This window comes from Vicugna pacos, chromosome 11 (genome assembly GCF_048564905.1).
Source record: "Vicugna pacos chromosome 11, VicPac4, whole genome shotgun sequence".
NCBI lineage: Eukaryota > Metazoa > Chordata > Mammalia > Artiodactyla > Camelidae > Vicugna > Vicugna pacos.
The window spans coordinates 14,667,125-14,693,105 of record NC_132997.1 but is presented as its reverse complement, the minus strand read 5'-3'; the positions used below and the strand labels follow the sequence as shown (position 1 = coordinate 14,693,105).

General features: G+C 41.1%; 1 protein-coding gene across 2 annotated transcripts in view; it reads left to right on the top strand.

Moving 5' to 3' along the window:
- LOC140699645 (trafficking protein particle complex subunit 9-like) overlaps positions 1-25,981 on the top strand; it is a 193,253-nt gene that overhangs the window by 58,682 nt on the left and 108,590 nt on the right. Inside the window, exon 1 of one of the 2 annotated variants that reach the window (XR_012077891.1) lies at positions 24,756-24,880. The exons of the other annotated variant lie outside the window; for it this stretch is intronic. The gene's annotated coding sequence lies outside the window, so the exon portion shown is untranslated. Of the gene's footprint in view, positions 1-24,755; positions 24,881-25,981 lie in introns of those variants that run through there. 2 annotated transcript variants of the gene reach the window in all.

The following is a 25,981-nucleotide window of genomic DNA, read 5'->3' as shown; positions in this document are numbered from 1 at the left end:
AGTATGTATAATCCCCTGGCTGCAGGTCATGGGGCATTGGAACTTTACCCAAGGATAGATTACTGAGCTTCAGAACAAACCTAGAGTATCCTTTTCATAATTCAATTAAACTGTACAGTAATGTGACATAACAGCAAGGAATGATCTGGGAACTGTCTTAGTAAATATGGACCTCAATTAACAAAACTAGAATTTAATATCCACTAAAATATAATTTTTTTCTCTCTTAAGTTACCCTCAGTTTTCTCAAATATAGCCAAATCAAGATTAATTTTTTACAAGTTAAGCTTGATTATTTGATCCTATAGGCTTTTTTAAATTGGCTGTGTTGGAAGTTTTAATACGGAGTCTCAGGGTAGAATGTTAAGGTTTGCTAAGGCCAAGAAAGCCACGTCAAGGCTTTTCATGGGTTTCTGCCTTACAGAATTAGGTAAATTCTTTTCTCTTTAAAATCCTTAAAATACCTTTATACTCCTATATCTGTTAGGAGATGATCTCCCTAATTTGATAAAGCCACTGTGGACCTAAGTGTTTTTAGTCTCTTGAGGGATCAGATAGAGAGAAAAGATAACTGTTCCAAGTGTGATTACATAGGTATAATTTATCAAATTGCTGTGAACCGTAACTAGCTTAAGGAGAAGAGATTCTTTATGTCTGGGAAACAGGTTAAAAGCCAGTAGTATTTCAAACAATATCAAAAATTATAACCATATTCAACAGGTTAATCAGTCCCATGTAACTAATTCTTTTAATGAGAGTTTTCATTAGAACTTTAAAATGTCTTACCCAGTTTAGTTCACTGCTGTAGTGTGAAATTTATTAGAAATCAGTAAATCTCCTTGAAGAGAAAGCATTTTGCAAAACCATCAGAAGAAAACAATTAACTGTCTATAAATGACAAAAGATTTAAAAGCATGGTTAAACACCATTACACTATAATCAATAAAGAAACATGTTCACTATACCCATAATTATCACTGGTAACAGTTCAGATAAACCAGAATTTTAGGGAGTCCATATAATTTCTACAATATCTATATTAATAATATTGTCTCATTCAATATAACCTTAGAAGTTTTATGATTCATTTGACAATTCCATGTTATTTAAAATGCCAAATGAAAATTTATAGTTTAAAATCTCTATTTGGGATATTTCAGGGGCCTTCTGTAGCATCCCATACTTAACTGGAGATTAAAAGAATTTTAATTAATTAAATTAATTTTTATTTAATTAATTAGAATTTTATATTTGGGGAGCTTTTTGAAAGATTTCAGAACACTTGGTCAGATAAACATATAGATCACTGTAAAGTAGTACTAACTCATTAACAAGAAAATACGTCAAATGTAAAGGCAGAACAGATCAGCTAAGTGGTATAAGAAGTTTTACAATCTGTTACTGAAGGTGGATTAACATTTTAAGAAAATTTTTTCCTCTTAACAGAGAGAAAAACAATTCTAATCTTGTACCAGCTTACTTCTAAGATTCATTTACGTTGCCCAATTTGTTTCTAAACTTAGCCAGTTCTGACCATGTACAAAACTCTTTCCTCGGGGTTCCTTTTCCACAAGCCTTCCACAGCTTTCTATACTTATATTAGTGTGTCCCTTATTTTTCTTCCATTCAGAAGTAACCAGGTTCAGGAGAAAGTCACTATTTTTCATTAACAAAATATAATTCCATTCTTATATCTTCCTTTACATATTTATATTACTTTCCTAGGATACTGAGATCATTCTCTTACTAATAGAGACTATTTCCGTGTGGCACCAACCATATATTAATATTTCTATACACCTTTAGTTTCACTGTAAGAGGAAGTTAAATGTTAAGTAATTCGTATTTCAATGTTATTTTATCTGAAAATGGCATAGCTATTTAATAGAATCTTGTAATTTAACTTAATTTAGCACAACACTAGAATTTAAAGATACCAAACGTTTAGAGATTATCTTAAGCATACATTTTAAAAATATATTTTAAATATTTACCCAAAGCTCTCATCTCATTTGATTTAATTTACTTAAAATGTTACCACAGCACATTACTTTTATTTTTTTTTTGACAAATCTGCAACAGATATAACAGGATCTTATTTGACTTTCATTAAACCTAGGTACAGTAAAGGTATTATACATAATATTGATGACTTTAAAGATGTCTATATTAATTAGAACATACTTAAACTAAACAATATCAAATATTGTCTTAATATTGAATATTTTCCAATTCACATGACGCTGAAAGTCAATTTGTTCAGTTTTTATTTTAAAAATACTTAATGTTTAAGCTCTTATATTTTTATGTCAATTAAGCAGAGCTCTTTGACTTTGAATTTTTTTTCTTTAGCAGTAGAAATATCTCACTTCTATAATGTGTACGCAGGCTTATAATCAGACAAAAACTAGAGATCTCATAGCTTCACTTTAAAACTTACTTATAAGATAGGTATAATAATAGTTGTAGTAAGCTGAATTTGCTTGCTCAAATCACTAAGGCTTACTATTTATGAAACAGACAGTTAAAATTTCTTCACAAAGTCTGAAGGACCCGTCAGAGTTCTGAGTTCTAATATGCCAAAAATTTCTTGGCCTTAAGTTTTATTTCATTGAGCTATTTAGGCTCAGTTCTAGGTCACTGTTTGTTGTATTTATATTTCTGATCTTCAAGACAAAGACACTGACTTCCAGGTTCCCAGATAACTGCTCTGTCACCCAGGCCGTATTTTATCTCCTTAATTGGCATTTTTGTATCAGTGAGAAGAGCTGTAAACAAAGAATTCCATGTTTTAAAACTTTAAGGTTTACTTAATTATGTCTTCCAAAACTTGCATAAGGCATTTAGTAAGGTCTCTTTTCCTTGTGTTATAAGTTAAACCCAGGGTAAACCTGTATTTTTTTATTAGCCACTCAAATTAGTTTTTAGTTTTACATTATATTGGAAGGCTTATGTAACTATATTGGTTTATTTTAATTTGTTCAATTAATATTTTCATAGGGACAGATATGTGCCCAGCCTTATAATACCAAGAAGGGGAAGCGTTTTTCCTCTGAAACATATGTATCCCACAACATAAGCAAAAGTTTTGTATAAAGACCATTTAAATATACCAATTTCACAAACTTTTATCTCAATTTTATTAAATCTTATACCTTTAATTTTTATATTTATTAAGTTTAATCAATAATTCTTATTTCTAGAAGGAGTGCAAGAAACCTTTTTTTTGTGTGTTTGCATTGTATATAATTTTATAGAAGTCTCTAGGATGCCCAAGTTTCAGCCAAAGAGCTTAGGCACTTCTCAGTTTTTAATATCATTAATTGGTCTGTTATCCCAATTATTGATCAAGTATTTCAGTCTATATATACATATATTTTAAACTGTGGTAAATAAAATGGACTTGTTTGAACTTTAATCTTGGGGGGGAGTAGGCGAACTATTTGGCCCTTTTTTTTTTAACTTTACGTTGTGTAGTATCAAAACCTTGTTTGTAAATCCAAAAATGTCCATTTTATTTATTTGATTCAAAATAACCATATAAAAATATTTATCCTTTTGGGATAAGCCACTTATTATTTTTTTGACATTTTTACAATCATTTTTCCAGTTATTCAACCTAATTAACATTAATTATCCTAAATTTTTATTAGCATATCTAGAAACATTTATCGGGAAGGAAAAACACAAATGTAGCTTTTCAAACCAGTTTTATTTTTTTAACTAAGTTCTTAGGTTAACCATTAGATATATTTTTCTAAATTTAAACTTGATTTTAATAGACACCAATAAAACAGCTGTTTATAATGAGATCTCTTTAAACTTTCACCAATTAAAAAGTTTTTCCAAATTAAAAAATCCATCATATGGCCATCAAATTATATACAAATATATATATATATATATATATATATATATATATATATAGTGATTTTAAACCAATAAGATGAAGAGGCCCTTCTACATGAGAGTCGGGGTGTTGCCTAAATGAAATTCAAAGGTTTACTCTCCAAAAGCTAAAAGGCTTTGTGGTCCAAGCTGATGCAACAAAGTTTAAGATGACAAAATATCTGAAAATTGGTACAATCAAAGAATTGCTTAGAATCCCAATTTATTTGCGTGGCCACCATATGTACACAATACTTGAAACTTTTGTATGGCGGAGTCCAAGGTTTCCTTTAAAAAATAAACTAAACATATATATACATACATACACACACTTAAAACACACAAAGATAAAACATTTAAATTTCAAGGACACAGGAAGAGAAATCCAAGTTCCCCCTAAAGGGGATTTTGTTTTTATAAGTTCAGAATTCCAAAAAATGCTTTTATCAGGCCTGGTTAGTTATTTTCAGAGTAAGTTTTTTTTTTTCCTTATTCCCAATTAATGTTGTAAGTTTTGTATGTACATAAGCCTGGCTGGGGTAATAGTTGGAGACTGGCAATCTGTCATTTATTTTTCTTTTCTTTTCTTTTCTGTTCTTTATTTTTTTTTGAAAGTTCTATTCCCCATTGTAAGGTCGGGTTCTCAAAATAAATTTGCTAGTAAGATTTCCCACAGGGACAACTCTGTGGCATGAAGTCTTTGTCTCTACCACTCCTGGAAGACTCTCTGTCACCCAAGAAAGCTGTCACCAGCCAGGAGGATGTTCCGAATTTTGGAGTTGAAAGTTTCCTCATAAGAGTTTTACTTTTATCCTGAAAAATTCAATGGAGGTAACCAAATTGAGGAAAATATTAGACCAGAATCTTACCTAACCACTCAGTCCTGAACCCAGTGTCTTCCAACTTGGACTCACTCGGGATGTCTCCACTGGGTGAATATTTTCCTCATATGTTTCCACCAGCCCCACTTTGGACATATCCTCTAGGTGGGTATTTCCTATTTCCTTTCAAACAGGCCCCACACAGTATGTCTCCACTGGGTGGGTAATTCACCTCAGTTTCTTTCAACTGGAGGGCCACGTACCTGGATACACCGCCAGATAAAACTTAGGATCATCAACCAATATGTGAGATCCGAGAACCAGGAGAGACTCACCCAAATTCATCTGGACTCCCCGAGGAGGCGGATGGGCACAAAGGGCCACTGCTGGTACCAAGGCTCTGGTTACTCGGAGAGTTCAGGTGGAGAGAAATCTGCTGTGGTGCTTCATGGTGTCCAAAACTGTTGACTGAAATACATGTGCAGTCTAAAAGTTAAGAGTTATGTTTTATTTGGCGGGAGGACTCGAGCTGAGAGGACAGCCACACAGAACTCTATGAGGGACTGCTCCCAAGAGGTTGAGGAAGAGCTAGGATATATAGGAGCTTTACAACAAAGACCAGGTTGTTGGAACAATAAAAGATTGCTTGTTATCTAAAGAAAGCCAGGTATCTCAAGTTCAAGAATTTAGTACTTTTGTATGTATGAGAGGAAGCAAATATTTGGACTCACTGAATTCATTTTTTAGACAAGCACCTAGCTATCTCGGGCAAGTAGCCTGTCCTTTCTTATTCTGAGTCTGCTCAGACGACACCATTGTGAGTTGCTGTAGCAGCTGGGCTGCAGGCCTGTCCTAGCTGGGGGGTGGTGGCAGCCTTTAATGACTTGGTTTCAGTATTCTTTGTTTACTGTCATGGTTGCAGTATTCTCAATCACATTGTAGTATTTTCGTTCACAGACTGATTATGGATAATCTGCAACCTTGGAAAGCAACCGAGATGGAATTACTGCAGGTACCTTCTGCTTTAATAAGCCGTGTGCAAACATAAACATGGAGGAAGCATGCACTTGGATTTGGTGGTGCAGGGAAGGGTTTCTGCACATTACAGGAGAACGCAATGCAGAAATCCTTAAGTCCACCTTTCTTTACTGTAGTGGATTCTGAGAACATTTTATGGTAATTAACCAACATTGACAAACGGCACAAATTGCATTTAAGAGCTGGCTGGCTGAAACTTGTGTATTGGACAGGTGGAATTCATAGGCAAGTGGTCAGGTGGATTGGAGAGAGATGGAGCCAAGGCCTGGGCCCAGATTCCAGTTCAAATAGCCATTTCTTCAACCTAGGGCCTTGGAATAGAATTCAAATTCTATTAACCTGTTGGTGAATCTGTGAAATTGGCATGATAATATTCGTTTCATTCTGGGATTGTTGTAAGATCTAAAGAGTATTATAGCACACATGAAGCACTTAACGCACTGGCAGTTAGCAGCGTTCACTGTGTGGGGCCGCCCCGCTTAACATGTGTCAGAGCCGTAAAGGCAGCATTTGTCTGTTGAGGATGCACTTGTAGCCCCTTGGCTAGGTTATGAATTTGGTGATTTCCTTTAATCCTTGTAACTCTATGTGCCATGGACAGTTATTTTCATGGACAGATGAGGAATCTCATGGTAAAAAGACTGTATAATTTGCCCAAAATCAGACCATAATTTTGGGTTCAGTGGCCTCGGTTCAGCATGGGCCCCTGGGCCTTCTCCCCTCTCTGTTCAGCACCAGAGCCAGATATGGAGTCGGCTGTTTCCCTGCCCAGGGTATCAGGCAGGCCGCAAGACACATCTGGCCCTGTGCTGCTTGAGCAAAAACTCCGAGGAGAGACAGTTACAAAAGGGATAAACATAAAAACAGACGACAGCAAATTGTGATCAGCTCTGAGAAGGAAAGGAACACGTCTCGCCGTGCAGAGCTGGGAGCTTTCCCGTCGGGGCTGGTCTGGGGGTGTTCATCTCAGCTAAACAAGTTCTGCTGCTGCACCAAGGCAGGAAGGCAGGGCGCGTGTGGCCAGGTAGACAGGGTCTCATTGATCGTACTCATTCCCCATTAAGCGGCAGCTTTCACGGGCACTTACCTAGTAAACAGATGTGGGCCATAATCATCACGCACTTTGCTTGGTAGTTTTATTTGCCCCAGCTTTGAGATGAGGTCATTGAACCCGGGGAGTTTGCTGCATGCCCGTGATTACCTTGCAAATACCCCAACTGTTCTTTCAATCTAGACTGGTGTGGCTGTCATGCCCCAGCCCTGTGAATGGCATCGTGTAGCTTCTCCCAAGTGGCCCAAATGACTGACATTGATATGCTTAATTCGTTGGAAATGGTATGTGGCAATAATAGAAAAAGGTAGTAAGAAATTGTTTGGAAAACTGGAAAAAACCTATTCTTCCCCAGCTGGGGGAGAGTAACCTGTATCATTCACCCTACTCACTGCCTGTCACCTCCTCCCTGCCGACTCCGTGTTCAGAAGCCACTCTGAGCCTTGGGAGAACATTTTTCCTCATGACACTTTTGACTAGGACCCGCGACATCTCTGTCCCTGGTTAACTCTCTCTTCAAAGCCATTTAAATTTTTTGCAGGCTCCTCCACTCAGATGTAAGAATAGCCTCTTTAAACTTCTTGATGCAGCTCCTTAATGAAGATCTTGCGATGGAAACCTAACCAAAACTGGGATGTATGCACAGTGACTGCAACCTCAGCACATTGTGAGTTCATAATCAGAGGGGTGGGTGACTCAGGAAAGGCTTTTTTAAGGTAACAAGGGGAAAGTGAAAGGACGCAGGCTGTTTGAGAAAGAAACATCTCGGTCACAGCCAACAACACACCTGTGTTCAGGATGGGGTGTGGCGAGTGCAGAGTTCTCACAAATAAAGAAGTGATGTGATGGGAGGGAGGACAGCTGGGTACTTTATTGGGGAGAAAAAAGTGGGCTGAACATTTCCTGGTTGAACAAGAGGATTGTGACATGATGTGCTTGTATTTTGGAGAGAAGGGTTTTGTGGGGACAGGCCTAGGATTACGCTGTCTGGCTGGGGAGTCAGCACAACAGAGAAACAGAGATCCTGGCAGACCCCAAGGCCCAAGCTGGCGAGAGGCTGCCCGCAAATTGGAGCCCTGGAGGCTGGTTCTGTCCCTTAGCTGGGGACTCAGACCTCGCTTCACAGCCCAGTCCTGTTGATACAAGAATAAAAAGCGTTGGGCATGAGAAGGGCTGTGCCCCACGCTTTCGTTTAGCCCCTGGGATGTGCCCCAACAGATTTTGTTCTTTGACTTCATGCAGTAAAGAATTCAAGAGCAAGCCAGTGTTGAGTAAAGGTATATATATTCAGAGAGATACATTGAAATGCAAGAGAAACGTCACGAGGTGTGGGGGTTTGATGCACAGATTAGAAGTAGGTACACACTCCACAGACAGAGTGTGGGCCTTCTCCAAAGAGGGAGAGAGAGTGGTGACCGCGAGGTGGCGCTGTGTTGCTTGTTTTCTTGGGCTTGGTGGTTTCATATGCTAATAAGTAGAAGGACCAGCCCTAGGGCAAGGGGCTGGGATTCCCAGGGAGTTGGCCATTTCCCACCCTTTGACCTTTTGTGGCTATCATTTGGACTGCCATGTGCCTGGGGCATGTTATTCACCACGTTATTATTACAATGGGTGTTTACTGAATCTCAAGATCTGCTAGAAGTTAAATCTCTTCATCCTGAGCCTCAAGGCCTTTTGGGGGTTGAATGCTTCACCATTTTGATGTCAATTGCTGTGGCCTTCCTTGAATGGCTGTGCTCTTCCCCCTTCCATCCTGTATCACTGTGATGACACAAAGACAGTAAAGGCTGGGCCCTAACCGTGCTCCTGCATTTAAGGGAGGGAAGTGTGGGGTGGGCTTATGATGACTCTGAGTGGTGAGAAGGATGTTTCAGATTTTCTCACGTGAGACATGGGGATCTGCCAGCAGCCTCCCCAGATTTATCTCACGGGCATTATCCCTTGTGTTGTTATGGAAACAACAGGCCAGCCAAGAAACAAGAATCACACAGAGGGTTGGAGTACTGAGATTTATTACGCTGGCAGGCTCAGAGAGGTTTCTTTTCCAAAGCTCTGAGCACCTCCAAGATGTGCACATGAGGTTTTATAGGATTAATTACAAGTATGGGGCTATTAGCCAATAAGGCTCAAACAACAAAAAGCAAGGAATCAGTACACTTAAGCTTATCAATTTGGAACAGATCCCGTTACTGACAATTGTTGTCCTTGGATTTACGTGTTAGCTTATTAGCCCAGTAAACTGACACTAAACTTCAGGTTTACCAGGTAGCTCAGCAAAACTTAGATCAGTAAACCGACACTTATCACACTTAGATTTGTGACTTAGCTTGTTAGCCCAGCTGGGGTTTTCCTTCACAGTGTCTCTTATCATTTTTATTTTTCTTTTTATCTTTTATTTAAGTATTTAATCCAAATTTAATATCAGAGTTTTTTGGGAAAGATATTTCTCTTTATCTTTTCTTTGGGGCTCTTTTGGGGAGCAGGTAATTAGATGTATTTATCTGTTAGTGGAGGCCCTGGGGCTTGAACCCAGGACCCCGTGCACGCTAAGCACACGCTCTACCACCCGCCCCATCATCTTTTTGCTTTAGCTGCCAAGAATCTTACTGCTGAATTTCTAGTCGGCCTTTAACACTTGCCCTGACTTCATGTAATCCATTTTTATGAGTTTATCTCCCCCTGGTTTCATTTAAGTATTGAATGTCCATTTTCTCTTCACTCTCTGTTTTGCCTTTTTGTTGTTATGGTTGTTAAGCTGTGTTTAAAAAAATGTTTAAATTCTCTTTTAGCAAGAGTCTGATTGTAAATATATATGTAAACAAACAACACAAATAAATGCTTTTATATATTCTAAGCTGTTTAGTAGTTACATAAAAACCGAATTGAATATTAAAGTGATAACATTTTAAAAATATTTTTTAATTTTTTATAGAGATATAGCTGATTTAAAATATGATATTAGTTTCAGGTGTACAAAAATGCTCCATTTATGGTTACTGTAAAACATTGTCTGTATTCCCTGTGTTGTAAGATACATCCCTCTAGCGTGTTTACATTACATGTTGCAGTTTGTGTAAGAAAGTTGGGTAATGCAGAGTCTGGTACGTGGCTGTGTCTGACGCAGGTTCACGCTCACCCTGCCTGTCAGAGCTCAGGCCTTCACTCCTTTCTGCAGGGGAGCCAGTGGAGGCAGCTCTCATCAGTGCTGGCACCACCCTCTGAGTGGCAGTGACAGCAGTGACTGTGTGTGGACGTGCAAATTGTTGTTCCAAGAGCTTTATATGCGTTTCTGAATTTAATAATTAAAGCCCTCCTGTGAGGAAGCGTTTTAAGTTTTTAATGCATAATGCATTTTATTTTGATATTAATAGATTTCAAATCTCCGGAAAATTTACAGGAGTACTACAGTAAACGCTTAGATACAGTTCACCTTAAAGGGCACTATTTGGCTTTTTGTGTCTGGCTTATTTTAACATAAAATTTCAAGGTTCATCCATATTGTAGCCTGCATCAGTACTTTATTCTTTTTGTTTGATAATATCCTTTTCCATTTCTTTTGGTTTTAGTCTATTTAAAAATATTTTCATTGAAGTCTAGTCAGTTTATAATGTTGTGTCAGTTTCTTGTGTACAGCACAACACTTCAGTTAAATAGGAACATACCTGCATTCATTTTCATACTGTTTATAAACATAAGATACTATAAGTTAATAAATATATTCCCCTGTGCTATACAGTATAAACTTGCTGTTTATTCTTTACATACTCAGTATCTGCAAATCTTGAACTCCCAATTTATTCCTTCCCACACCCTCCCCCCTCTGGTAACCATAGTTTGGTTTCTGTGATTCTGTGTCTGTTTCTGTTCTGTAGATAAATTTATCTTATTGTTTCTTTTTTTTTTTTTTTTAGATTCCACATGTGAGCAATCTCATATGGTATTTTCCTTTCTCTTTCTGGCTTACTTCACTTAGAATGACATTCTCCATGTCCATTGATGTTGCTGCAAATGGCATTATTTTATTATTATTTTATGGCTGAATAGTAGTCTATTGGACAAATATGCTACAACCTCTTTATCCAGCCATCTGTCAGTGGACATTTTGGTTGTTTCCATGTCTTGCTATTGTAAATAGTGCTGCTGTGAAGATTGGGGTGTAGGTGTCTTTTTGAATTAGGGTTCCTTCTAGATATATGCCCAGGAGTGGGATTGCTGGGTCACCTGGGAGGTCAAGGTTTTGTCTTTTGATGAACCTCTATACATTTTTCCACAATGGCTCCACCAAACTGCATTCCCACCACAGTGTAGGAGGGTTCCCAATTTTCCGCAGCCTCTCCAGTATTTATTGTCTGTGAACTTCTGAATGATGGCTATTCTGACTAGTGAGAGGTGATACTTGATAGCAGTTTTGATTTGCATTTCTCTGATAAAGATATTGAACATTTTTTCATGTGCCTACTGGCCATTTGTGCGTCTTCATTGGAGAAATGTTTCTTTAGGACTCCTGCTAATTTTTGAATTGAATTGTTTGTTATTCTTTCTTATTAAGTGTAAAAGCTGTTTACATATTCTGGGAATTAAGCCCCTAGCCGTTTCATTTATTGCAAATATTTTCTCCCATTCCATAGGTTGGTTGTCTTTTTGTTTTGCTTACTGCTTTCTTAGCTGTGTAAAAGTTTGTAAGTTTAATTAGATCCCTCTTGTATATTTTTGGTTGTTTTTCTATTGCTTGAGTAGACTGCTCTAGGAAAACATTGCTGAGATGTATGTCAGATGTTTTGCCTATGGTTGTTTCTAAGAGGTTTATAGTGTCTTGTCTACATGTTTAATTCTTTAACACATTTTGAATTCATTTTTGTGTATGCTGTGAGGGAGTAGTCTAACTTCAATGATTTACATGCAGCTGTGCAGTTTTCCCTACACCATTTGCTGAAGAGGCTGTCTTTACTCCATTGTATGTTCTCACCTCCTTTGTCAAAGTTTCAATGACCAAAAGTTTGTGGGCCTATTCTTGGTAAATTTGTTTATCCGTTCATTGATGGGTGGATATTGTTAGTAACTTTTGGCTACTCTGAATGATACTGCTATGAATATTGATGTGAAATTTTTTATGAGAATATGTTTTCATTCTTTTGGCTGTACAATTGGCCCTCCATATCTGTAGTTTCCACTACATGGATCCAGATGGCTGATTGTAAAGGGACTCGAACATCCTTGGATTATGGTATCCAGGGTGTGGGGTTCCTGAAACCAACCCCCCAAGGATACTGAAGGATGACTCTTTATGTAGGAGTGGAATTGCTGAGCCATATAACTCTAAGCTTTTGAGGAAATACCAGACTTCTCCAAAGAAGCTGCACCATTGTCCCTTTCCCCTGGCCGCATATGAGGTTTCTCTGCCTCCTGAATTTGTTATTGTCCATGATTTGGTAATAACCATCCTAGTGGGTGTAAAATGAGATCTCATTTTGATTTTGATTTGGCTAGTGATGCTGAGCATCTTTTCATATGCTTATTGGCCATTTGTATATGTATCTAAATTCGTGGTAAATTTAAAAATTGGGTCTATTTTATTGTATTGTTCAGTTGTAAGCATTCATTATATATCCTGGATGCTACTCTCTTATTAGATACATGCTTTGCAAAATTTTTCTTCCATTCTGCACATTGTCTTTCACTATATTTTGTTAAACATTAAAACAATTTCTTTACAGGGGATGTAGTTAGATGTAATGATTTATTTTATTTTTCTTGCTAAGCACGCACTCTCTGACTTGAGACACCCTTTTCCCCCGTCATTTCACTTTCTTGATGATATCCTTTGTAAGAAAAGGGTTTTAATTTTGATGAAGTCCAGTTTATCTGCTTTTTTCTTCTATCAATTGTGCTCTCGGTATTGTATCCAGGAAACCAAAGCCTAACCTAGGACCACAAAGATTTATACTGTGTCTTCTTTTAGAAAGTTTATAGGTTTAATTTTTACATTTCTGTCTGTGATCTATTTTGTTTTAATTTTTATTTGTTATATAAAATATGGGCGTTCAGATTCCAGATTGATTCTTTTGCCTGCAGATACCCAGCTGTCCCTGCACCATTTATTGAATAGACTATTCTTTCAATGGGGTGTTTTTGGCCCCCTTGTGGAAAACTGTCTGTAAGTGTAAGTTTTTCCCCCTGGGTTTTTATTGTGTCTCATAGATTTATTTATCCAAACTTATGCCAGTATCATACTGACATATTACTATAGAATTTTAGTACCCTTCAAAGTGAGTCCCCCAACTTTACTCTTCTTTTGCAAGGTTGTTTTGGCTATCCTGGGCCCCTTGCACGTCCATATGAATTTTGGGATCAGTTTTTCAATTTTTGCAAAGAAGTCAGCTGGAATTTTGCTAGGGATTCCACTGTATATGTAGATCATTTTGAGGAGTCTTAACATTTTTAATAATATTGTCTATCATTCCATGAAAATGGGATGTCTTCCATATATGTAGATCTTTTAAAATTTATTTTGGTGATACTTCAAATATTTCAATGTACAAATCTTGTAAATTTTTGTTAAATGTATCTCTCATTTTATTTTTAATGCTGCTGTAATTGGAAATACTGAGTTTCTTATGGGTGGGACTATATATCAATCTTCTTATTTCTAGAAGTCCTTAACAGCAAATACCCTAGGTATATATTTGCTACATAAATCTATCCACAACTATTCCCCGCCCCTTGTTATAAGAAACCAAGACCCAAGTTAAGCTACCTGAACACCTATGTGGAAATGTGAAATGAGACCCTTGGGTGGGGCTTTGTGCAGATGATACTGGAGCTTATTCAGAATGGCTTCATCGTAATTTCTTTTAAACAACCCTTTCGGTGTATTTAGTCAGATATATTAAGAACATGCCCTATTGATGTGCGGAGTAGCTAAGACTATGATTTTCAAATAATTTCTAGTGAGAGTATTGATCTTGAAACCTAATTTGCATCAATCATTGAAGATTTAAGTTTCAGGAGCTTTGACTAAAGAACACCTGTCTTTAATCAATAATGACAACTAAATGCTCAAGCAACATGTAAGAGCTTGAGCAAACTGCCCCCGCCCCGTAGTGCTGGGTGGCTGCAGCTGCAACTGGAGTCAGCGCTTACCTCTCACAGTACGCTTGTGCTGATCTGTTCAAAGGGGATCGTCCAACAGTTTGTCAGTAGTCTGTTGGACAATGTCATAAAACATTGATTGAAGGTTGCTGGAATGCAATATATTCTTATTAATATTAATTAAGCACATATTGAGTGCTTATTGTATGATGGAATTGTCCCTCAGCCTCACATGAATATTATTTCTCATAAAACCTCACATATTTCCTTGTTATTCTCACTTTACAGATAAGGAGACTGACAATTAGGTCTCTCTTTTGGGGGGAGCTCATTATCACTGATGGGAAGTTATAAGGAAAAAGATATTGATTCATCATGAGAAAACATTTTTCTGAGGGTCAGCAAAGAAGAAGATGAACACTGAAGAAAATGATCATTGTTCTAGTGAGACAAGCCCTGGGTTGTGCGGAGTCAGCATCCCTGTCCTAGACAAGGCACGTGTAGAGCTGCGTAGTGGGTGAGGCGGCGCGGCCGCGCAGGGAACGCGGATGCTGGGGCCTTAGGCTGTGCTCAAGCCCGGTGGGGCTTTCTCCTAAAGGCAGTGGACCATCATTGACAGATTTTAAGTAGGAGAGTGGGGTGATCTCGTAGTTCACTTTTGTCTTGTAGAATGCTTAGAAACATTTAGAAGGCTTGGCAGGAGGTGATGTGATGAGTCAGAGTAGGGTGGCTGCGAGGTGTAGCAGTGTTCAAGTTTCAAGTTGTTTTCAGGCCCAGGCTTGTGGCTCAGTAGCCGTGTCAGTTTGAATGACGCACGCAAGGAAGTGAAACAATTTATCTAATCAATTGAAGCAGTGATGTACCCAATTCCCAGGACTGTTGTGGAGATCCAGTGAGATAACGTTTGCAGTGTGCAGCGTGGTCCCCAGCACAGAGTCAGGGCTGAGTGAGTGTCAGTGAGTATCTGGTAGCTCAGGTGTGGGTGGTGGGATTCGGTGACTGAGGATATCTGGGCCCTGAAGGAGGGGTCCATTCACATCTGTGAGTGATGGGCCTGAGTTGGGAGAGGCATGGAGACCTTACCCCCCGACCAGAGGCCCTGGGCAGGACGGCTATGGGAGGAGCACCATGAAGTCAGCTCTTTGCCGGTGGAGTTGGAAGTGTCCTTGTGACATCTACGTGCAGTGTCACGAGCTGAAAGAGGAGGTCTGGGCCCAGGCTGTGCATTTTCCCATAAAGTCAACTCCTGAGGATGCCGAAGTATTGATCACTGAACGGAAGTCATACTTTACAGGACAAATGAATATTAGTATCAGCTCTGTCATCAAAGCTCACGTCTATTTATTCATCACTCAGTTTGCTAATTGGGTACTTACAGAGCTCACTTCACCGTCCTCCCGTGGGCTCAGGCTCCACAGAAAAGAGCTGGTGTGTCTCCCTCTTTTCCAGAAGAAGACACATTTAGCTTGTAGCCTTCTGTACTTTGCCAGACTTAGGATATTAGTTTGTTGGTTTAATTGTTTTTTCTGTTGGCCATGTCCTGACAGGAGAGTAATTTTACCTCATGGTCATGTTTCAATTAGCTGTTACTGAGAAGTGCTGATCTGATACATAGTGTATGTATTATATTAAATTTGTAGAGTAGTTATCATTTTTCTGTCTTTGCCCTTTAATTTTGTTTGCCCCTTCAGTGTTCTATCCTTTTTGGGGCCTTATATTTTTTTAATTAAAAAATGTCTGTTAACAGTTAAGAAAACAAAAGCAAAGAAAAAATGCACATGAGAGCTAAATTTAGAAAATGTCTAGTGTGTTTTCTATCTCGGCAATGGAGGGTTCTAGAAACTCGTGAAAAGTTTCATTACACAAGTTCCTTAAAATGCTGGTTAAGAAATAAAACCTTCCTTCCTCATCTTTCAAGCTGCACAACTAATTGTCAAGAAAGTGAGGGGAAATTCTCAGAAGCCAAGAAAAACGAGAAAGCAGGGTTTCTGGGAGATATGCGAGCCTTAGAATCCCTCGGGTATTGGTTCGCTCCTGAACTGATTTTCAGTTGCCTTGACAGGAGGGCAGGATGTGAGCCCCAGGCCTCTCACACTAGGAGTTGGATGGGGGTTCATATTATGGGCCAAGCCCATCCTGAGGATCTTGGTTTACTAAAGGGTGAAAGAGGAAAAAAAAATTCCTCAAGACAAGAAAGTAAGGAAAGTCAATTTTGTTGGAAGAGGGGAAAAATAACAAATCCAAAGTAAGGATATAGTTTAAAGCTGTTCTGGCATGAGAGTGACCACAAACTCCTGGCAGAAAAGCACAGCTACTCCTTGATTGATAAGTTGTGTTTTGAATGAATCAGTGAACAGCCATTCCGAAAACGGCCTCCAGAGTCTTGTGGATCAAGATACTGGACAGCAAACACCTCTCTTCCAAGGTCTCATTCAAATAACCTGAAAGGTTTTAAAGGAAAGAAGCCATAATCATAGTTCTATTTATTGACATTTGTATATGCTACGAATTCAGAGGTGACTATGAAGTTGTCTCCTCTTTTATGGACCTCACTTTCTTTTTGGGGAGATAAAATGACATAGTTGGTTATCTTGGTGAGGGAGGAGTTAGTCTGTTGCAATTAGTCAGGAGAGGAGATTAAGAAACAGTGAAGGGTGGGTGAACTTTTTAGCTGAGGTCAGTCTTGTTCACTTGGGTTTAATTGCAGGCTCAATGAGCTGTCCCTGGAGGGAATAGATCTTACGGAGGATGAACTTAGCTCAGGCCTCTTTGGAATGGACAAGTGAACCTGGAGTAAGACAGTCAAATCTGTGCAGACATTAAAGTTCACTTGAACGTGCTCCATCCCTGAGCCAAAGATAGGACAAATATGCAGCACTTCTTGAGGACAGAGGAGTGGTTTTTAAGGTTCTTCAAGAATGAATCCCAGGGAACCGAGATGGCCAGTTGTCAAACTGAGACTTTTTTCTTTGGACGGTGTACCCAGCAAGGGTATTGGACTTTTATATGTTTCCATTTGTCTTTAATACATGTCTGTTGATGAGGACGTGGGCACAAGTGTTTGACACCTTGTCGAGGCGATTTTGGATACCTGCCTAGAAGCACGGGCACAGTTGCTGCTGCGTCATACATCTTGCAGTCCATCCCTTTCTCCGGCTCTGTAATCACGGCAGAGTGGTTCCTTGTTGACCTGTCCATCTCCTCTGTGACATCAAACCCATGAAAAGACCGGAGCATATTAACTTGGCTTTGTTAAAGTCAAAGGTACAGATCAAATATGGAGTCAGATTTGTTCTTTCCTATTTCAGTAGTGCCATGGAGAAGGCAGTTTGGGCAGCTTTTTGTAGTGTCCTGGAGGCATTCTCTCTCAGCTTCTGGGCGCCTCTGTTGAAAACCCTTCATAGCTGTCTGGCCTGCTGGAAAAGCACTCTGCTGTTTTACCCTGAAGATGTGTTCTGTTTATAAACTCATCTCTACTCCTTGGAAAACAACTCAAGAAAAACTCAGCTGGTTTTTCACCAGCCATGGGCAGGGGTGAGATAAACCGTGTTATTATTCCATAAAATAATAGTAATAATAGTAATATTAATAGTAGTAGCAGTATTAGTAGTAATAATAATACTAATAATAATAATTATATTAAAAGAATTCTTAAAACACGACTGCACATTGGAGAGAGTCAATAAATGCTTTCTGGCTTAAATCAAAAGTGATGACTTAGTGATTCCATGACTGCTGTATTTGCTATGCTAGTTACTCCTTTGTTCCATTACACATTTTTTTAACTGAAAAAGAAATACAAGCAAATGGTTAAAAAAAAAAACTCAAACACAGCACAAAAATACACAAGTGAAAGAAGTTTTCCCTCATCTTCTGTTCTTTCAGCCCTCTCTGGAGATGCCACTGTTTGCTATCCTTTGGGTGCTGTTCCAGATATGCTTTGCACATTCCCACATATGTATGTAAATTCCTTTAAAATTTTAGTTATTTTTAACTTAAAGGGATTTAAATCCTCAAGTGGCTTCTGGCCGGGTAATAGAACAGAACAAGTCTGACTCCATATTAGATCTGTTCCTTTGAATTTAACCCTATGCTCTGTCTCCTAGGCTTCATCTTGCTTGTAAAACAATGTTGCCGAGAGCCTGAAATAAACAGGAGATCCTATTCTGAAGGCTCTGACCTTTAAGGATATTTAACACTTTTTCATTCATTAAAAGATAGCAAATTGCATAATAGAAAATAACTTTTGTTTTGTTGGAGGATTGCAGGGATCTGACCCACGCAGATAGCTGCAAGAACAAAGGATTCTAAGAAGAAGGAATCCCTACACTAAGAAGTTTGCAACAACCAAGCACATAGGAAAGGAGCCTGAATTGTGACTTGGGGAGATGGTTTTCCAGGACATTAGTTTGCCATCTAGGTCTACAGAAACTTGCTATTCCCTGCCCCAACATCTGGTCTCCCAACTTATTGTCCTGTCCTGCACTGAGGAGAAAGAATTTCGACTTGGTAACACTCCTATCTACCTAGAAAGCTGGGCACTGGAGCTGAGTGTTATGGAAACAGGCCAGCCAAGAAAAGCACCAATCGGGGTGTTGGTGTACTCAGAAGTATTATGCCGGTGGGCTCAGAGGGGCTCCTGCTCCGAAGTTCTGAGCACCTCCAAGACGTGCACATAAGGTTTTAAAGGCTTAATTACAAGTAAGGGGGAATTAGCCAATAAGGCTCAAAGAACAAAAAGCAAGGAATCAGTACACTGGAGCTTATCAATTTGTAGTAGATCACATTACTGACACTTGTTGAGCTTGGAATTACGAGTTAGGTTGTTAGCCCAATAAACTGACACTAAACTTCAGATATATGAGATAGCCCAGCAGAATTTAGATCAGTAAACCGACACTAATCACACTTAGATTTGTGACTTAGCTTGTTAGCCCAGCTGGACTTTTCCTTCACATGAGGACAGCTCTCCCACACCCAGGGAACTACTGTGAGCCCTTGATGTTTCCACTAGGGTTGGGTATGGTTTACCCAGGAGGGATGGGGACTATGCACCAACACTCAGGCAGTCTGCTCTGTCTGGGGCTCTGATCTTGTACCATCCCGCTCCCCGCCAGCCCAACACCTGGGACAGTGGAGCTAAGGCAGTGATCCTGCCTGCCTGTTTCCCAGCGTGTAAAAGGGGATTATGTACCTTTCCCAAGGTAGTTCTGAGCGACAACACCTGCGGGTGCTTGGTTCTCAGAGCAAGAGAAAACCCAGGTCCGCGTGGGGGCAATGGGTGTGATCCCCATAGGGTTTCTGCAGAAGCATCCGATGGAGGGCTGGATCAGGGAGGTAAAACTTGAGCTGCTGGGCTTGAAGGGTTACAGAAGGGTACAGAGGCAGGTCTGCCGCCTAGGGGTGCCCCAGAGGTAAAGCTTTTTCTCTCCAACTCCGCTAAGACCCTCCCCTCTCCAGATCCCTCCCTACTCTCTGCTCATCGTGTACATCTGTATCTCTCCAATTTTCCCGTCCTCTCCACCCGCTCCCATCTTCTCCCTCCCTCCCTGTCCCACCTTCTCTCACAGAACCCAGAGAGGATCGCTGGCCCTCCTGCGCATGCGCAGTCAGTGCCAAGTGGTCCGCTGGTTGGAAGCTCCATATCCTAGCCGGGGATCGGGCCCAAAGTTTTCTCAACTCTGTCGCCCGGTAGGCCTTTGGTTCCTGTCTGGGGCCGGGGCCTCTGGCTGTGGAAGTGCAAGGTGGGGGGCTCCCGGAAAAGTGCTCAGGCGGTTGCGGGAGGGCGGTCCGCCTGTCACAGTCCCCAAGGGCGCCAGTCAGCCCGTGTTCAGATGAATTGCTCAGGCCAGACCCCTCTACCCGCGCCACCTGCCCCGGCGCCCCGGCCACAGCTGCCAAGGGCCAGGTGTGCACCTGCCACCTCTCACCCAGCCGGGATCCCCTCAGTCCGCGGCTGGCGTCCCCTTCCCCTCTCCCGCCCGCGAGTCCTCTCCTCCCTGGCTTCCTCTCCTTGGCCGCCGGCCCGTTCACGCCCCTGGGAGGGCTGTGTCCGGGCGGGCGGGGACTGCGGACTCGGACGGGGCGGGGGGCTGGGGCTGGGGCTGGGGCTGGCCTCCGAGCAGGGCTGCAGCCCCCGTCCCTCCCCTTTCCCTCCCCCCCGGGGCAGCCCTCCTCTCCCTTTCCGGCTCCCGGAGGACCAGCTCAGTGGCGAGGGCACTGCTCCCTGGGCTGAGAGCCTCAGGCTGTAACGCCCTGCTTCTCCAGTTGGAGTCGGGAAAAGGGAGCCTCAGTGCTGAGCGAGCTTCTGTCTCCTCCCTCAGTTTTTCTGCTGCAGGTAAGTACCTTGAACACTTTCAGGTGTTATCATGGCTGTGCTTGTTGATGTCACGTGTTTTTATAGTGAGAGTGATTACAGTGGTGAAAGCAGGGCTTGGTTCTGTTAAAAATGAGCTGAAGGCATGAGGCTGTGACATCCTCCTTCCTTCCCTCTCCCAGGGTGAAAGGAGTGATCCTCGATTTTAAAAAGATAGTTACAGTCCCTAACTAGCCCAGCCCAGCTAGTGTGTGTTAAGAGGAACAGCACCACCAGAGGCCTTGGAGACCCAGGGATATTGCAGTCCTAAAGAGCTCCTGGCACTGTTTGGTTTGTTTTGGTTTTTTGTTTTTCTTAAATTGTGTGATAGACTAGTGGTATAAACAGAAAAATAATTGTCAAGAAATATTTCTTCATGTAACAGTGTTATTGTGATATAGTTCACACACCATGAATTCCATCCATTTAAATGGTACAATTCCGCAGCTTTTAGCATATTCACAGTGGTGCAACCATTATTATTCCAGAACGTTTTTATCCCTTCAGAAAGAGCAGTGGAAATTAATGACCTATCCACCCCTCCCCAGTGGTAGTTCTAAAGAAATTTCTTGGCTATTCTTGACCATAAATTCACTTGTTACATTCCAAGAAAAATCTGGTAGGAATTCTAATCAGAATTGCAATGAATCTGTCTATCAAAACAGGAAGAATTAATGTCTTTAAGGCATAAACTTCTTCTACCCATGAATATATCTCGGACCCTATCTTTTCCTCTGTCCAGAGCCGGGCCCATGGGAAGTCCTCACTACTTGTTGGGCTTGTGAATGATGAGATTCTATACATCGTTAGTTGCAGCTGTAGCCTTTCACAGAAGAGAAAAGTAACCTCAGTGAAGCAAGTGACTCTCTGATGGTCAGAAAGAGTGACAGCCAGTGCTGGAGTGATCCAGTGGACTTGGTGCTTGCAACCAGAATTCTCCACCACCTACAGCTAAGGGGATTAGAGTATTCTTTTACTTTTTCTTAATGGCGTTGCTTTTATTTTTACTTATTTTTTTAAATTATTTTTTATTTAAGTGTAGTCAATTTACAATGTTAGTTTCAGGTGTACAGCAGAGATTCAGTTATAAACATATGCATATGTATATACATATGTTTTAGATTGTTTTTAGTATAACTCATTACAAGAAATTGAATATATTTCCCTGTGTTATATAGCAGGTCCTTGTCATTTATTTTATATTTTCTAATTTGTATCTGTTAATCCCCCCTTTCCTGCCTGCTAAACACAGTTTGCTTTCTATGTCCATGAGTCCATTTCTAGGAGCACCGTTTTTCCTAGTAATATATGTTCTTTGGCTGCTTTCGGTTTCAGTAATTCCATCTTATCGGTGGGCGCTTTTCTTCTGGTAGCCTTTATGTGGTTTGCACACGTGGTAATAGAGATCTGTAATTGGGAGAACTCCAGGCCTCGTGTAGTCCCTGGTACAGAGTGTCCACAGAATTGATGGTTGGACTGAGAAAAAAGCACAGTAAATGCTGGAATTTCCACTATAGTTGAGAATTCCAGGTTTCAATAACCTGTTTAGACAACCTTAATATTGGCTGCACCCATACTGGGTAATTGGTGGAAATTCATGGTATGGTGGTGTAGAGACGGGGCCTTATATGCTTCTTCTCTTTCTATTTTCTAACACTCATTCTCCTGGGCCTTCCAGATCCTCCCCTAGAAGTGCCCAGGGCTGGCTTGGTGCCGCGCTGAGGCAATATTTGTTAATAACGCCCTTTCCTCTTCTCCTCTGAGCCTCCGTTTCTTCCTGTGCACAATGAGGGCTTAGACTAGATAAGTACTTTTCAGTTTCTTTTAAAGCCATGTTTCCTTTGAGAAACAGAAAATGCAAATTTCTCCTATCAACCCAACCCTTTAGATTTTGATAAATCCTCTAAGGAGTTACATAGCTCTTTGTGAAAAATTGATGTGAGTTTGATTCCAGGTGACACAGAAAAGACTCTTCAGGGATTTATTGCAGGGAGAGGGCAGGAAAGGGGCAGTATGTGACACTTTCTAGTGTGAGCACTCGAGCAGGGACTTGGATTTAAATACGGTGTCTGATGTGGCCTCTCTCTAATCTTGTAGAATGTGATAAACTTTTCTACCTCAGTTTCTTGATGGGTCAAGTTGGGGTGATAATAGTTTAAGGCTTCTGTGAAACATTATACACATAAGACATTTGTGTCTCGGTAGAAACAAGATCTGCTAGGGATTCAGGGATTTGTTTAAAAAAAACTTCTTGTCCATAGCACTCTGTCTGTGTGTATTTTGAAGTTCCTGGAGGGTGAGGGTGAGTCTAAAGTCCATCGTGGGACAGGTGGCCCCTATTTCTCCATGCCCCAGTTTACCCGCTACTCCCCAGTCCTCTTCCTCAGTCCAGGATGAAGTTCCCTAGTAGATTTACACAGAGGTCTTGTGGAAATGGCTCTTCATTTTATTGTTTCACCAAGAAGGGCTGCCATCATGATGTCTGTGGTCAGGTTTTGAAGGGCTGCCATCATGATATCTGGTAAGAATTCTATGCAATTGGGAGTTTCAATTTAATGAAAAGAAAAAAATTACAAATAGAAAATTAGAACAAGGGTGGTGACAGGGGCTCTTTTAAGTGGACACCATTAGCTTTGTTAGCTTCAGGTGCTGCGGCCTGTTGCCACGAGGACCCATCCTCTTGCTCTGAAGTTGGAGAGACTAGTGGGTTCAGTGGGAATGTTAACTGAGTGTATCTCATGGGCTGGGCATTGTCCTATTTGTACTGTGTGTTCCTTATTTGAGACAGTGAGCTCACCTAACCTCAATGACCTCTTTAAAATATTAGACTTCTTATTTTGAGATGTAATGTAGATTCCCATGTGGTAGTAAGAGATTATATGGAGAGGGCATGTGGACACTTTGCCCGGTTTTCTTAATGGTTCCATCTTGCAGTGTTGGGGTACAATTAATTACTGACTCACTAACAATTTGAGGTTTGTGTTATTGCCGTTATTTCTATTCATGATTAAACTGGGGCTTAGAGAAGCACACAGGCCTGCCCAGGTCACCCACATTGTTAGTGCAGAGTCGGGTGAACGTGGGCTTGGGATTTCCAGGCAGTACCATTATGATGGCTTGTGGCAGGGAGCAGCGTTCACTTTGAATGTTTATTCATTCATTCAACAAACATTTATTGAGTAATCTCTGTGGGTCAGATGCTTTCTTACGGTTATCTGATTCTTCAGCAGTATTGAGAATCAGGTAATATTAATATTTTTAATCTGAGAAAATTAGCTCTGTGAGTTTATAACCCACCCAAAGGAAGTATAGCTCATAAAGGAGGGATAGAACATTTGAACAGTCACCTCCTTTTATGCAGGTGGTACCCTAGGCATTTTACATTTGAACACATCTGTAATCCAGATATATTCTTCTAAGGCAAAGATTTTTTTTTTAAATGAAGTATAGTCAAGTTTACAATGTTATGTCAATTGCAAGGTGCTTTTAGACTTTTGAATTAAAAAATACATTTTCAGCTGGGTAATTAGGTGTATTTATTTGTTTCATTTTTAAAATGAGGTACTGGGGTTTGAACCCAGGACGTCATACATGCTAAGCATGTGCTCTACCACTGAACTGTACACTCTTCCCCAAGGCAAGTTTTCTTATCCATTATTATGAAGCTTAAGGGTTCAAATAAATTGGATAGAAATCCAGATCTTTTGATACTACTGTGGTCCTTTTCTTTATATTCTGCTGAAGGGGGTTGGGGAAAGCATTTCCTTTGTTCATTTCTTTATTCAGCATTTTTGAGCAGTGACTTTGCATCAGGGCCTTGCTAGGTGCTTGGAAATATAAAATAAGAACTGACCCTTCTCTGCAGAGGCAGGAAGCCTAGGCCAAAAGCTGGGTAATGTGATCCGAGCTACAGTGGCCATGTGCAGACTCTGAGGACAAACTGTACCGTTGGATTTGCTTTGGCTTCCCTTGCTTTCTGGCTGGTACACACCAGGTCACCGCAACCCAGATGGGCCCGTAGCACACAGCAGATTATGTACCTCGATCTCCTCTCCCCTCTCGGCAGGGCCTGCAACATGAGCATCCCTGACTACGTGCAGTGTGCTGAGGACCACCAGACTCGTCCCGTTGTGGTCCAATCCATAGAGATCACCTCAGAGGAGAATTTCTTTTGCATCTATCAGCTACTCACCTTGGTGAGCCATATCAGCCCATGCGGCTCACAGTGGACACACTGTATGCACTACAGGCACCACTATGTGCCCGACAATGGGTGGAGCATCTTCCAGACCCACGGCAAGGTCGTGGGCCTTGTCACCATTACCGACTGTCTCTCTGCCAAGGCCTTGGAGAAGCTGCACGTGCAGAGGGGCTGTATGGCACCTCGTTCAATGACTCTTAGCTTTTGTCTTTGTGCAGCATGGGGAGGTAGCCGAGCAGCCGCGCACCGAAGTTGCCTTCAAACTAAGAGGACTGCAGGGTGGTGGAGAAGAGGATCGAGGACTTCACTGACTCACTCTTCATCTTGCTCAAGTCCAAGTGGCTGGATGGTGGCCCCAAGATATCTGGGGACAAGATCCCCCTCCTCTGCATCCCGTTTGAGAAGGAGGAATTCATGAGACTGAACACAGAGAGCAGGTAAGTTTACCTGGAGGCCAGCCCACCCTGGCTGTGTGCCGGATTGCTTCCCTACATCCAGAAAGGGATCAGCAAGGAAGAAGTCTGTCTTGTAGCCAAGGGGAGGGGAGGTGCAGCCCGCCGCTTTACAGATATTTCAAAGAGAATCCGCCTTTGTTTCAGAGAGATCCTTTTAGGGTTAGTGTGGACCCTTACTCCCGCTTTACAGCCAGGAACATGGTGGGAACCCTGGAGTTGCTGTCCAAGAAAGTAGCCAAAGCCACGGATGCTAGGAGCACTGGGGAGGAGGCTGGACTGAGCTGAGATGTGCTGTAGGTCAAATGCACATTAGACGCTGAGGCTTGTCTAGTAAAAGTACATAAACTATCCCTTTACTTCCTATATTGATTACATGTCAAAATGATAGTATTTAACATACAGTAGATTAAGTAAGATCTGTTCTTAAAATCACATTCTAGTATTTGTTTTTTGTTTGTTGGTTTGTTTCTTTGTTTAAAATTTTAAACGTGGCAACTGGGAAACTTTCTTTACATGGCTCTCATTTCATTTCTGTTGGGCAGCCTGTCCTGGGACAGTCTCATCCCTTTGCTTATAGATGAGATGCTGAACCCCGAGAGGCAAAACGAGGCGCTGGTTTAGCTGCTGCTGGATCCGCTGTCACCTGCCTCCCAGGCCCAGCACCTTTTCAGCTCTGGCAGTCTCTTCCTGCCCGACAGCCACCATGCCATGTTAGGACATCAGAAACACCGCCAGGGACTTCTGAATGAACTCCTTATGCAGGGAAAGGCGTATCACGGTGTTTGGGACAGAGCAGGGAAATGTTCATTCTCAGTTTGTCCCTGTGATTAAGTCAAAGGCCCCACTTTGCCTCGGAAGTACAGACGAGCTCTTCTGGGCTGCCTTCCCCCCCACCTTCTGCTCTGTTTCCCTGTGTATCTATCGTGCTGTCCCTCGGGCAGAAGAGGGTGAGATGACTTTGCCGAGACGTGGTCCCCCTTTTCTGGGGTGAGTGAGGGAAGCTGTGTCCCCCTAGCCTACGGTCTCTGTCCTTGAGTCTGGAGAGGGCTCATGGTGGTCCCACAGGTGACGGTCAGAGGACCT